This window comes from Artibeus jamaicensis, unplaced genomic scaffold, assembly GCF_021234435.1.
Source record: "Artibeus jamaicensis isolate MK-2021 breed Jamaican fruit bat unplaced genomic scaffold, CSHL_Jam_final contig_525, whole genome shotgun sequence".
NCBI lineage: Eukaryota > Metazoa > Chordata > Mammalia > Chiroptera > Phyllostomidae > Artibeus > Artibeus jamaicensis.
The window spans coordinates 3989755-4002597 of NW_026521874.1; the positions used below are offsets into that span (position 1 = coordinate 3989755).

General features: G+C 57.0%; 1 protein-coding gene across 6 annotated transcripts in view; it reads left to right on the forward strand.

Annotated features, from left to right (window-relative positions):
• The first annotated feature begins 677 nt into the window (after nucleotides 1-677).
• The window catches only part of CAMKK2 (calcium/calmodulin dependent protein kinase kinase 2), a 44810-nt gene continuing 32644 nt past the window's right edge, over nucleotides 678-12843 (forward strand). The window contains exons 1-2 of one of the 6 annotated variants that reach the window (XM_053669635.1): nucleotides 1499-1765; nucleotides 3208-3319. The gene's annotated coding sequence lies outside the window, so the exon portion shown is untranslated. Of the gene's footprint in view, nucleotides 984-1498; nucleotides 1766-3207; nucleotides 3320-12843 lie in introns of those variants that run through there. The other 5 variants (XM_053669634.1, XM_053669636.1, XM_053669633.1 and 2 more) reach the window with 5 other exon arrangements.

The window sequence follows — 12843 nt, forward strand, 5'->3', positions numbered from 1 at the left end:
TTTCCTCTCCCGGGTCCCCCACTGGGAACTGGCCTGCAACCCAGGCATGTGCCCTGACTGGGAATTGAACCGAGGTTCTCTGGTTCACAGGCCTGCGCTCAATCCGCTGAGCTACAGCGGCCAGGGCTATACATCTTAACTGGTTGAAGAAACATCAAAACAATAACTTTCCGTGATCTGAAAATTATGTGCCAATCAATTTCTGGTGTTGTAAATAAAGTTTTATTGGGACACAGCCACGCCCACTCGTTTACTATTGTCTTTGGCTGCACAGTTGTTGCCAACCAACACGTGTGGTCTGACAAAGCCTAAAATATTGGCTCTCTGGCCCTTTACAGAAAAAGTTTGCTGACCCCCGTCACAAAATCAGACGCATTCAGAATGTTCTCCATCAACCCCAATACATATTTTGGGGGAAGAAAATAGGAAAAAAACAGCACCATTAGAAAAATCCACCATTCAGAATTGACCGTTAACATTTTACCATTTGCTTCAAATCCATTTATAAGTAAAGGGCATACAACTCGACGACGTTCTAGTCAATTGACTAGAACACGCTTCACCCATCCATCGCTCCGATGGTTCCCAGGTCCTGACTATTCACCGCAGAGGCGCGCGCGCTGCGGCGCGTCGGGAGGGCAGGGCGCCCCGCAGCGGCGCTCCGGACTGTGCGAGAGCGCCCCCGCCGCCTGGAAGTACCGGAGGCGCCGAGCAGGAGCGGGCTGGAGATCCACGCGGCGGACAAGAGGACTTGGAACCTCTCGTTAGTTTGGCTCTCCACTCCCTTCTCAGCTCTTGATCGGCCTTCTGGCTTCTTGGCAGAATCCGTGAGCCACCCCGGAACTCTCCGTTCAAGGCCGGCAGGCCTGGCGGCCTTGGAGGTCTCCTCTCTTCTCCCCCGCGCAGCGCTGACACCCCGCTGAGACACTAAACCCGCGCTAAGGCTCCAGCCGAGTAGAGCGCCGAGAGGGGTAGCATGTTTGGTAAGGATATGATGTTTTCCACGCAAAGCATCGGAGTAGTTTTCGGGGAAAGGCAGACTTCACTGGGCTTCGTTTAGTTTGGTGCATCCAAGTGGAATGGGGGTGGGGAAGGTACACGGTCCCTCGGCGTTGAGGGCGGGCCCCGGGCGGTGGTCAGGTGGGTGTGGACCGGGGCTCCCCCGAATGGGTGTCCCGCAGCCTTGGGGGACTTCCCGGAACTCAGCCGCCGCCCTAGCCTTCCTTCCCCTGTTTGGCTGAGCAAAGCTAAGCCAACCCGCCGAAGGGTGCCGCGGCCGCCGCGGGGAGGACCCGGGCAGGTGCACGCGGCGGGCGGGGCGAAGTTGCCGCGCAGCCCAAGCGCCCGTGCCCCAGGCAGCGCTCTCCGCTGCTCGCAGGTCCGCGGCCTCCTTCCACCCCCTCCCGCCCCGGCCTCACCCCCCCCCCCCCGCGCACCCCGCGCCGCCTCCTCCCCTTTCTTCTTTCTCTCCGCCTCGCCGTTACTTTCGCCTCCGCGGGCTCCCGCCTCCCCGCCCTCCCCGGCGCCCGGCCAAGCGGCGGGGACGCGCGAGCGACGCGCGGCTGACGCGGGCGGGGCCGGCTCTGCGCCTGGGTTTCAGCGGCCGCGGCCAATCCCCGCGCAGCCCGCGGCGGCGTCGCGCCTGAGCCGGGACTCGGGCGGCACCTCCGGCCCCCGCCCCCCGCGCGCCCGCTGGGGCCGAGCCGAGCGGAGCGGAGCCGGAGCTGGGGGCACAGAACCAGGGAGACCGCGGCGCGGAGCCCAGGTGAGCTTGGTGGGAGCCGGGTTGTGGGCTGGGGACGCAGCCACTGCATCCCCGGTGCTCTCCGCCTCTGCCGGCGGGGGAAACCACTGCCGCCTTTGCAGACAAAGCCCTGAGGCGGGTCCTGAGCTCCCTCTACCGAGGGAACCCCACGTGCGCCGCCCCGCGCCCCGCCACGTGGGGGCGAGGTCCCTGGCGCCCCTTCCTCCGCATCCTCTGAGCTCCCGGGCCTGGGGTGGCCTCTCGGCGGGACCGCGCCCGGCCCCGGGTTCAGGGGCGGTCCCGGAGTTTGGAACTGAGGTCACGGGGGGGGGGGGGGCGGGCAACCCGGGCAGCCCAGGATTTTGGAGGCGGCCTAGGCCCACCCCCTCCCGTGTGACAGGTGGGGGGAGCTGGAGCACGCAGGGGAGGAGAGGGCCCATGGACTCGGAGCACCCCACCCCCTCACCCCTCTGGTCTTGGGGGCAAAAGCAGGCCCTGGGAGGTTGGACACCAGGCGGCAGGACCCTAGGCCAGTCCCTGTGGGGCCGGGGACCATTGCCTCTCCTCAGTTGGCCACTGGCCCCCGCCCCCCGCCGCCCCCAGCCCCTGAGTCTCTCTGCTAGAACCTCACCGGCTCTGTCCTCTTGACCTAAATTCACCCCGGGGCCGCAGCAGGCTCGCTGTGCCTGCAGAGACTCGGGGATGCTGGGCCCGGCCCCACTCAGCATTGGGTCTTGGTGCCTGAGGTGCCTCCCGCTCCCGCCCTGAGCTTTTTCTGGCTCCCCACCCCCTGCACCGCCCAGTTTGGGAAGTAGGGTGTTTTCACATCTCTGCCAGCCATCCTGGCGGTTCTTTGTGTGCGCCAAAGACGGTGTACCCCAGCCCCTCCGACCCCCTCTCCCCAGAAGGTTGGGGCAGGGGGATGGCGTTGGGAGGGGGCCCGGAAACTCAATGCTGTCCGAAAGAGAGGGGCGTGCTGGCCTCAGGCTGGGACATGCAGGGTCCACCTGCTTCGAGGCAACTTTTGCCTTCCTCAGCCCATGGTCCCCTCGGCCCTAGGGACAGAAACTTCACGTGCCCTGGAGCTGCGCCCCTCTCCGGGCTCTTTGTCCCCATAGGCGTCCTGGTTCCTTCGGGGAGGCAGGGGCCACAGGAAGAGGAGGGCTTGGGGGGAGGTTAGACCCCTCCTCCCCTCAAAACATGCAGTTTAAGAACAAACAGTGCACGCACATATGCTGTGCAAGTGCAGCTTCTCCGTGAGCCCGGACCCTCCATTTAGGTTGCTACTCACAAACCCTTCCTAGGTACAGAGCAGCCATTTGTAGTGAGAGTTTTTGTTTTTTAAAACAAAACCAGCCACCATTAGACGAGCTCCTGAGCACTGTGCTGTGGGTTGCATGCATTATCTCATTTCATGCCTGAACGTATCCTACGAGGCTGTGATTTTCATCCCCATTCTCCAGATAAGGAGATCGACGCTGGAAAGAATCCTGCAATGTTGCTAGGAGTTGGCTCCATGTATGGCCGGGCTCAGAGAGGTTAAATAACTTGCCCAGGGTCACACAGCCAACCCAGGTATGTTAGGTCCTCGAGCCTTTGCATGTTTTGCTACTTGTTCTAGAACAGGGACCCCTGCAAGCGTCCCTGACCCCAGCCTCTTGAGGAGTCCTTTGTTTACTAAACCTGGAGGACACAGATGCAAGTGGACATGGTGATGCTGGTCAGCTGAGGCTTGTTTTGCTCCTGGGTTGTTGATGGTCTGGTAGCCAAATATATTTACTGATAACTGTGCAGTAGCTCTCATCAGGGGCGGCCCCACCTCCTGGGGAGTGTTTGGAAAAGTGTGGGGGCGACTCCGATTGTCAAAATGATGCTGAGCTCTCCTGGCTTTGGGTGGGCAGGATCCAGGGATGCCAGATGTCCTGCAAGCAGACCAGGTCTTCAGCAGATGCGGTGAAGCCCTGCCTGGCCCTTGACGCCAGGAGGAATAAGTGCTGTGGGAATGAAGGGAGCAGAGAGCAGGGAGGCTGCCTGGTGTCAGTCCAGGGGGCTCCCCAAAAGAGGTGTTATTTGTGCTGAGCCTTGAAGAGTGGGCTAAAAAGTGGAGTTTGGATGGGAAGCAGAAGGGAGGGAGATAGAATGGGCTGACCTGGCGGGGGAAACTTCCTGCAGTCTCGTGGAGCGCTTGAGTCCAGATCCAAGATGGGCTGGTGGGGGGAGGCCTCTCTCCCAGGAGGAAGGGACGGCCAGGTGGGGTAGGTCAAGCCTATTTTCAAGGCATTTGGGCTCAGATTTTATCTATGCATTTATTTTTAGAGAGAGGGGAAGGGAGAAAGAGAGGGAGAGAAACATCACTTGGTTGTCTCTTATACATGCCCTGACTGGGGACCAAACCCACAACCCAGGCATGTGCCCTGACCAGGGATGGAACTAGCCACCTTTTGTTTTGTGGGGCAATGCCCAGCCCACTGAGCCACACCAGCCAGGGGTGGGCTCAGATTTTTAATCCAGACCACAGAGTCACCCTTATTCTGCCATGAATTCATTTGATGGGAGGGCTCCGAGAAGTGCAGTAACATGCTTGGGTGGGTCACTGGGGACTGTCTCCCTGGCACGCCGCCTTCTTGTGGCCGTGGGTACCATGTGGTTCCCATTTCCTCTCCCGATCCTGAAGGTTTGGGGCAAATGCTGTTTGAGATTTTCCTTTGGGTCACTTCACCCCCACCTGCTCCTCCCCAGGAATCCTCACGGCCTTCCAAGCCCACCAACACGGGGCAGTGCCCAGGGGTCCCACAAGTGTCATTCTTAGGGAGTTTTGATGTCCTTTGGGCCTTGTGTTGCTATTTTTCGCAGCTGTTTTGCTTCCCTAATAGCTCCTCTCTCTGGACTGGGCTGGCGAGCCTGGCTCCACCTTGCCTGTGCTGCTGTGAAAATCCCCGATGGAGTGGACTTTCCTCCTTTCAGGCTGTGCGGCTCACCCTCCCGACCTGTTGGTGACGGGGGACCTTTGGCGTCCGGCTCCTCTGTGTGTCTGGCTCATCCATTCATCTGTTGCCGGGCTCGCTGGTCGTTTCTACCGCAAGGGCTTCTTAAGGCCACTTTATTCCTTTGCTTCTGCAGCCCCACAATTAATAAACCGCTGGGCATAAGACATTACTTTAAACATTTGTTTTTAATATTTTTAAAAAATTATTGATTTGAGAGAGAGAAAGAGAGAAATACTGATTTGTTGTTCCACGTATTTATGTGTTCACTGGTTGATCCTTGTACATGCTGTGACCGAGGATCGAACCTGCAACCTTGACTGATTAGAATGATGCTCTCACCAACCGAGCCACCTGGGCCAGGGCAGGGCATCGTTTTTGTCACTCCGTTTGCAGGGAGAGGGTGATGGAAGAAAGATTCTCTGAAGTCAGCTGGGGACCAGCTTCCTGGAGCTAGGTTTTGGGGACCACCTTAACTTCACCCCCACCTGCTCCTCCCCAGGAATCCTCACTCCCTTCCAAGCCCACCAACACGGGGCAGTGCCCAGGGGTCCCACAAGTGTCATTCTTAGGGAGTTTTGATTTCATTTAGGTCCATTCTTTCCAGTCACCACGATTTGTTACTTGTAGGTCCCCGTGTGATGTCACTGGTGTGTATTTTGTAACACTTTTCCAGGTGTATTTTCAATACACGAAGTAAAGAAAGCTTCACTGGGTAGATCATGCCCTCACCCCATGGACAGGCGTGGAGTCAGCTCAGTCTCTCCCGAGGTCCACTCGAGGGACTGAGCATCCCGAACACCGAGCTGGCTGGCAGGAAGCCCAGGGAAGACCAGCCCCTCAGCCCCTCCCATTTGACAGCTGGGCTCTTCTGGGAGCCTGGACTGGGAGCCAGGCCGTGTGTGGGGCACGTTCATACAGAAGGTCCACTCCACAGTCACCCACACCGGGGGTCGTGGTGGCTCCATTTCACGGATGAGAACATCAAGGCCCAGGGCTCCCTGGGTCTGTGTGGTTTCTCTATGGGCTCTAGAGTGTCCCCAGGCCGCCTCCTGCTGGCCAGGGAGACCCCTTTTCTCAGGGTGGGTGCCACCACCTCCAGGAGGTTGTGCGTGGAGATCATTTCTGAATGGTTTTGCTCTCTGAAAAAATAAGAGTTCGAATGAGTATTTTTTCCATCTTCCCTGATTGGCTCCCTTCCAGAACAAAATGGGGCGGGGGCGGGGGCGGGGCGCAGGCAGGGGGTGGAAGGAGGCGGGAGAGGAGGAAGGAGCCAATGCGGAGAGACTTGGCCGGGAAGACCCACCCCCTGCTCTGGCATTCCCTGCTGGGTGATGTTAGTGACCAAAATGGGGAAGGAATGGTTTCAGCCAATGTTTTTGGTTTCAACTGTGTTTGTAGTGTTGCTGCTGATTTTTTTTTCAATTATGAAACATTTTAAGGTTAGAGAAAAGCCACAGTTTCGTACTGTTGACCGGCTCATGTGTTTGGAAGGCTGGAAGGAGGCCCCAGAGGTGATGGGAAGGGGGCAGAGCAGGGCGCTGTCTCTCAGCCCTGGTGAGCTCTCCCTGAACCCATACTTTTGGGGGCTCGTGAGAGGCCCTGCCCTGGGAACGGAGGAATGTGGGGGCTTGGTCCCTGTCTCCCAAGAGCTCCCAGGCGAGTGGTCTGTGAACTGTTGGGGAATGCTTTGGAAAAGATAAACGATGCCCTTTTGAAGAGGAGAGAAAGAAAATTCCAAAAGCCTGTGGTGCTCCCACCCCCACCCCCTCCCGAAACTATTTTTATGTTGTCTCTCTTTCTCCTGTTGGTTTCTGTAAATAGTTCATAGATGGCAGTGGGAGAGAGGGAAATGCTAGTCACAAGTTGGAGGGGAGAGAGGGATGCCCGCCCCCCCCAGTGTGAGGAAGCGGGAGGCGGGGACCCCGGGAATCTGAAGTCTTTGTGGCCGGGACACAAGGTGGGAGGTGAGTGGGAGGGGGGCCCTGCAGGATACCCTCCGCAAGAGTTTAAGGGGGGAACCAGAGTTTTGAGTTGGGGGGCAGGGTGTGGGGGGAACGGCACCTACCTCCCTTAGGCCTTCCTAAAGGTCCTCTGGGATTTTGTCTTCAGTGCCTCTAGAGGAGAGAGATTTCCTTTAGTTCCATTACAGACAATTGTTTCATACTCTGAGTCCAGGTGTGGGGGACAGGGCTGGACGCCCCCCCCCCCCCAGTTGCTCCTAGCGCCTCTTTGCCCGGGGCTGGGGTTGCTTTGTGCTGGAGGCTGGAAAGGGAGAGAGAGGGAGAACTAGACTGAGCATCACCCTCAAAGGCAGGGCGGAGGGAGGGAGGATGGCCGTGGGTGGGCAAGGCGAGGGTGCCTGTGGCTCCGAGTTGGCCCCCTGTCTCCGATGTGCTAAGCAGGAAAGTGTTAGAGTCGAAGTCTCTTTTCGTTACAAATTGCAGTTCCAGTGGTGTCTTTGCCTTTTTCTTCCATTCAGCGAGAGATTGGGAGGGACTCAGTGGATGGAGAGGAAGGAAATAAGGTTGTTTCGACCTCCCTTTCCAAATTCCCCCCCATCCCTGCAGTCACACTTACTCGTCTTCGAGGCTGCAGGCACATACCTGTCGCTAGATATCCGGCTGCATGATGGGGGTCCCTCCTCACGGGGCTGCATTGCCTGGCAGGTCAGTAGCCGCCTGGCAACTCTTAACACCACTGAGCTTGTTGCTCCTTGAGCATCCAGGGCTGCTGGGAGCGTGGGCTGCAGGGGTTGGGGCACCAGGTCCTCGTCCAGCCCGGCTCGGAACCACTCTGCCACCTCAGGGAGGTCGCCCTGCTTCCCTGGGCCTCAGGACCACACCAGCAGCCCCGGTGCGCTGGTCTTGATTGAAGGCTGGGAGAGCGTGCAGGTTCTTCTGGTACACGTGAGCCAGGGTGTGAAGTGACGTCCTTATATTACTCTTTAACTTTGTGGAAGAGCGGTGCCTGTGGACAACAGTTGGAAGATGAAGAGTGAGGTTAGGATGGTGGGGCTAGTGATGCAGAACTTTCTAGTCAACAGCTTCTGTTTGGGGAGCGTTTGCTGGGTGCAGGGGCCCTCGAGGTGGGTCCCCAAGGTGATGCGGTTAAGGAGGGAGGGATGTACGCCTGGTCACCAGGTTCTGCCTCTCTGGGAGCCTTTCCTTTCACACCTGTGCTCTCCCAAAGGCGCTGTGCAGCTGTGGGCACGTCACTCAGACCCAGTGTGCCTCAGTTTCCTCACCAGTGGAATAAACATGGTAACAGCACCTGACTCAAAGTTGGGGTGATGGCGTGCTTAGGATAGTGCCTGGTGCTTGGCACACACTAAAGAGGGCTGGCCATCACTGTTACTGCGCCCACAGCTACCAGGCTGCCGTTTCCGTGATGCATGTCTCTGGCTGAAAGTGCTAAGTTAGGCCCCGAAATGCCAAGGTTGCGTTTCAAGGTTTGATCCCCAGTCTGGGCACGCATAAGAAGCCATCAGTGAGCACATCACTAACGGGGGCAACAAATCTGTGTTTCTTTTTCTTTCTCTCCCTCTCTCTCTAAAACACAGGTGGCAAACACAAGGCCCACGGGCCGAATCCGGCCCTCCACCTTGTTTTATCCAGCCCAGTGTTGTGTTTCTACTCGGAGGCAGCACTGAGCTCCTTGCCCCTAGTTAAGGAGTGGTTACATTTATACAGTCCTCAAATTACATTCGGTCCTTTGAAGGCAACCACGAGGCTGATGTGGCCCCGGTGAAAATGAGTTTGACACCCCTGCTGTAAAATCAAAAGATAAAAAAATTGGAAAAAGTGCTGTTTTCTTTCTGTAGCTCTGTCCTGTTCATCGATCCTTCCCCATCCTTGATTTTATTTTCTTTAAGATTGAAAAGAGAAACAGACAGACAGACAGACTGACTGACTTTGGAACTTCTGGTTTCTGCCATTCTGTCAAGGTGAAGGCTGCCTGGGGTGCCAGGGACTCGCAGCTGCCTGATGGTGTGGCCTGGTTGGGAGTCGTAATGTGTAGGGGCTGATTGATCATCTGGCAGGGAGCTTAGTGAAGAAGTTTTTCTGTCCATCTGCCCCGTGTCTCCTGTCAGTCAGGAGGCTTGGTTGTGACAGAAAACCAATGGCAAACAAACTTAAGCAAAAATGGGAATTTACTGATTCATGGAAATACTCCTGGGATAAATGGGCTTCAGGCATGGCTGGACCCAGGTGCCCAAACAACGCCTCCAATCTCAGTTCTGTATCTTTTACTCTCTTCCCTCTCTGTCAGCTTCATTCTAAGGCAGAGTTTTCCCCAGCCCCTGATAACTCTAGAATATGTCCTCATTGCTCTAAGTTCCACGGAAAGAGACATTTTTTTTTCTTAATACTAATACCAAAGTCATGAAATAAGACTTGGTAGACTGACGTGGGTTGCACAGCTACTCTTGAGTCAATCACTTCACCTGAGCAGTTGATGCCCAGGTGACCAGGCCTGAGTCACGTGGAGACCCCTGAGCTGGTGGTGCAGACAGGCCCACAGAGTCTCCTTTCACATGGCGAGATTTTGTAACTCAGGCAGCTGTAGTCAGACCAAAGGAGCTCGGAGTCTGGGCCAGCTAAGGAAAGCTTCTGATTTTCTGAGCGGCCTTGGGATGGAGGAAGCAAACAATGACCTCTGGCCAACATGTATGGAGTGCCAATAATACTCTAGAAAGTTCTGCATCCTGGAGTTGAGCAGTAAAGAAGAAAGGCAAAGCCATGCCCCCCCCCCAAGTGAAGTCACATCCGTGTGTCTGTGCTCAAACGCTGTGCACCTCTTCCTGAGCACCGAGAGACACTGTGCCTTGGCTCGGTCCCCTGTCACCCAGGTCGTGGCCTCAGGAAGGCAGAAGACCAGGTTATATGCTCCCCTGTATTAGAGATTTCGGCCCGCCCTGGACTTCATTCCGGACATAGCATGCGGACATGGCAAGCCTGCACTAATCATTCTTAGTCCCATCCTGAAAAACTCAGACCAGTTTTAGCTCTGCCCAGTCCTACTGTGTGACTTCGGGCAAATGATTAAACCTGCTGGGGCCTTTGTCTCACGGGGAAGATGAAATGGGTTGGAGCAGGGACCTGCGATACCTAGTGTGTCTCAGAGCAGGGCTGGCAGGGGTGGGGATAGGTTACAACATGTGGCAGAGGGGAGGGCGTGGGATGCGGCACCCAGCTTGTCCTTGGTGCTCAGCCTGCCCTCCCTGGGGGCGGGGCAGGGGGACGTGGTGAGGACGGGCGGGCTGGCCGGAGCTGCAGCGCCGCTTTCTTCAACAGGCTCTGAAATTTGATTTTTATCTGAACTCTCTTGGCTCCAAAATGTTGGCATGTTATTCAAATAGTTAAAAAAATATTTTTTTAACGCATTGATTCTTTAGAGAGAGAGAAACATCACTTCATTGTCTCACTTACTTGCGAGCTCATAGGTTGCTTATTGTATGTGCGTTCCAAGGGGGTAGTGATGTTGAGTGGTGGCCTCAGGGGCAGCGAGAGTGTCCTCAGGTTGGGTGGGGAGCTGTGTTAGTGAGCCAGGGCTGCCGTGACAAAGGACCGCAGACCCAATGGCTTACACACCAGACACGGATTGGCCGGCACTCCTGGAGGCCAGATGTCCGACACCAAGGTGTCATCAGGGTTGGTTGTTTCTGAGGCCTTGAGGGGGACTCTGCTTTGAAGTGTCTCTCTCCCAGTGTCCGGTGGCTTGCTGGCCACCTTGGGTGTTCCCTGGCTTGTAGGTTCTGCTGCCACATTCTCACCGCATTCTCCCTGTGTGGGGTCTCGGCGTCCAAGTCTTTCCTTTCTATAGGGACACCAGTCCCATTGGATTAGACACACCCTGATGGCCTCCGTCCACCTTGATTTGCTCTGTAAAGGCCCTCTCTGCGAGCTGGCCACGTTCTGAGCTCCTGGGGTTGGGACTCTTGAACATCTTTTTTAGGGGGCACACTTCTCGTAGCAGGCACTGAGTGGGGTCCCTGTGGCTTTGCCCTGGATGCGTCTACAAAAGCTCGTGTGCCCTGCATCCCACCCCACTCCCCACCAACCTCACTCACACTTGACCCTGGGACCTTCTTTCTGTTCCCTCCACTTGCCACCAGCCCTTCTCAGAAGCTGTTTTTTTCCTCTGGACCAAGTTCCTGCCCCCTCAGCACCTACTCATCTTGGAGGTTCTCAGCCTAAATATAATTTTCCCACGTGACACCCTTCTTAACCCCCCTCTTCCCATTCAGACCTAAAGTGGGTCCCCGTGTTCTCAGATTTCCTGTTTTTTTCCTCCATCGTGTGCTTACAGAGTCATTTGTTTGCTTACTTTTAAGAAAGCATGTCTGGTTTGTTTATCCAGCGCATAGTAGGTCCTCAATAATTACTTGTGGAAAGAACACATTGGTGAGTGACTTTCCTTCAGGGCCTCCCTGGGCCTTGGTTTCCCCCATGAGAGAGGTGGTGCTGGCCATGCCTGTTGCCCCAGGGAGCCCGTTGCCCCCTGGACTTGGCAGGATCCTCCCAGGTATTTCGGGCTCCTTTGTTGTTCGCTGGCCTCTGCCTTTGGTGATCACACACGGGCTGGTGTGGAAATGGGAGCGTTTTTCCGACAGGCCTGTGCCACTTGGCTTCCGGCAGAGGAAGGAGTGCTTCCCTTCATCCTGGCCCTGCGCCCGGGTCCATCTGCTCCAGGAAGGGTCTGGTCTGGTCGCTCAGTTGTGCTGCCCTGTGAGAGGGGAGGGGAGCTCAGGGCTGCCGGCCAAGGGCGCTGGGGGAGGCTTTCAGGGTCGGGGAAGGGCCCAGGGTTCAGGCAGGAGGCTCAGGGGAGAGAGCTTTTGGCATCTTGTCCAACCCAAGCATCTTTGCAGGAAGGTCCCCTTACTCTGGGGCCCTGGAATGCCACGCTCAGCCATCTCTCCCCGCAGGGGCCGGCGTGGGTTAGAGGGCCCTGGCCTCGCAGTTAGCCATGCTTGGTGCATGACGAGCGCCCAGCTGGGCGTTAGCTGTTGCTGTTATTAATGGGAACTGTTGTCTTTTTGTACATTTTTTCTCTCTTGCGGAGAGTTGATAGATTTCATTAGATCTTTACAGGACCTGTGTTCCTTACAGGGTCTGCGGCCCCACAAGGTCTTATCGTCAGGCGGAGTGGCCAGGCCCTGGCCTGCCAAGGCCTCTTTGCAGACCAGTGGCCTCCAAGTGGCCTTGAGGCCCTGGGGTCTGAACTCCCCTTGCTGAGACCAGGGGACACCTGCCCCCGCAGCACGGAGCGCCCACCACGGTCCCAGCCAGGGCGCAGCTCCGCTCCTCCTTCCTCCGGACCTCAAGAGCCAAGGCCAGGCCAGGCGCCAGCGGGCCAAGGAGAGTGATTAAAAGTGGCTTTGCTGGGAGCGGATGGCTTGGTGTCCTTGGCCTGGAGTGGAGATCGATAAGCAATTGTTCTTCTGTTGGCGAGGAAAAAAAACCCTCCCTGAACCTCCCAGGTGCTGCCAGGCGCCTTTTCCTTTCAGGAACTCGGCAGCCGGGTCAGGTGGCTCGGGGAGGGAGCACGGCCCGCTCCCCTGCTGTGGGCGGGGCAGGCCCATGTAGCTGGGGCCCTGGAAGCCGCCCAAGAGCAGGCTGGCTCTCTTGGACATGAGAACCTCGGAGGAACATTCTGGAACACAGCCTGGCAGGGAGTGGGCATTTAATAAGCGTTTGTGGGAAGAGGAGCTTCCTAAGCACTTGCCCGAGTACTGGGCAGGAGGCAGAGTGCGTAGTTCATTCACTAGCCCTGTGCCTGATGGGCGGGTGCCCGTTTCACGGGGAAGAACACTGAGGCTGAGGGAGGCCGTGTCACTTGTCCACAGCAAGTCCAAGCAGGCGAACTTCAGGGACCCTGCTTTCCCCCTCCTGGGACTCCTGGACCATAAAAGGGACATGTAAAGTGACAGAAGCTGGGGCCACAGGGCACGTTGAATTTGGGTGGTGTCCACTCACTGACGGGGAAGCCAGGAACACAGTTAGCGCTTCTCTCTCAGCTACAGAAGGACGGATAGGGGAACAGGAGAGGGGCCAGCTGCTCCCTGCCCCCGCCCCCTGTGGGTAGCTCGCCAGGCCTTGCCATCCTAAGTCC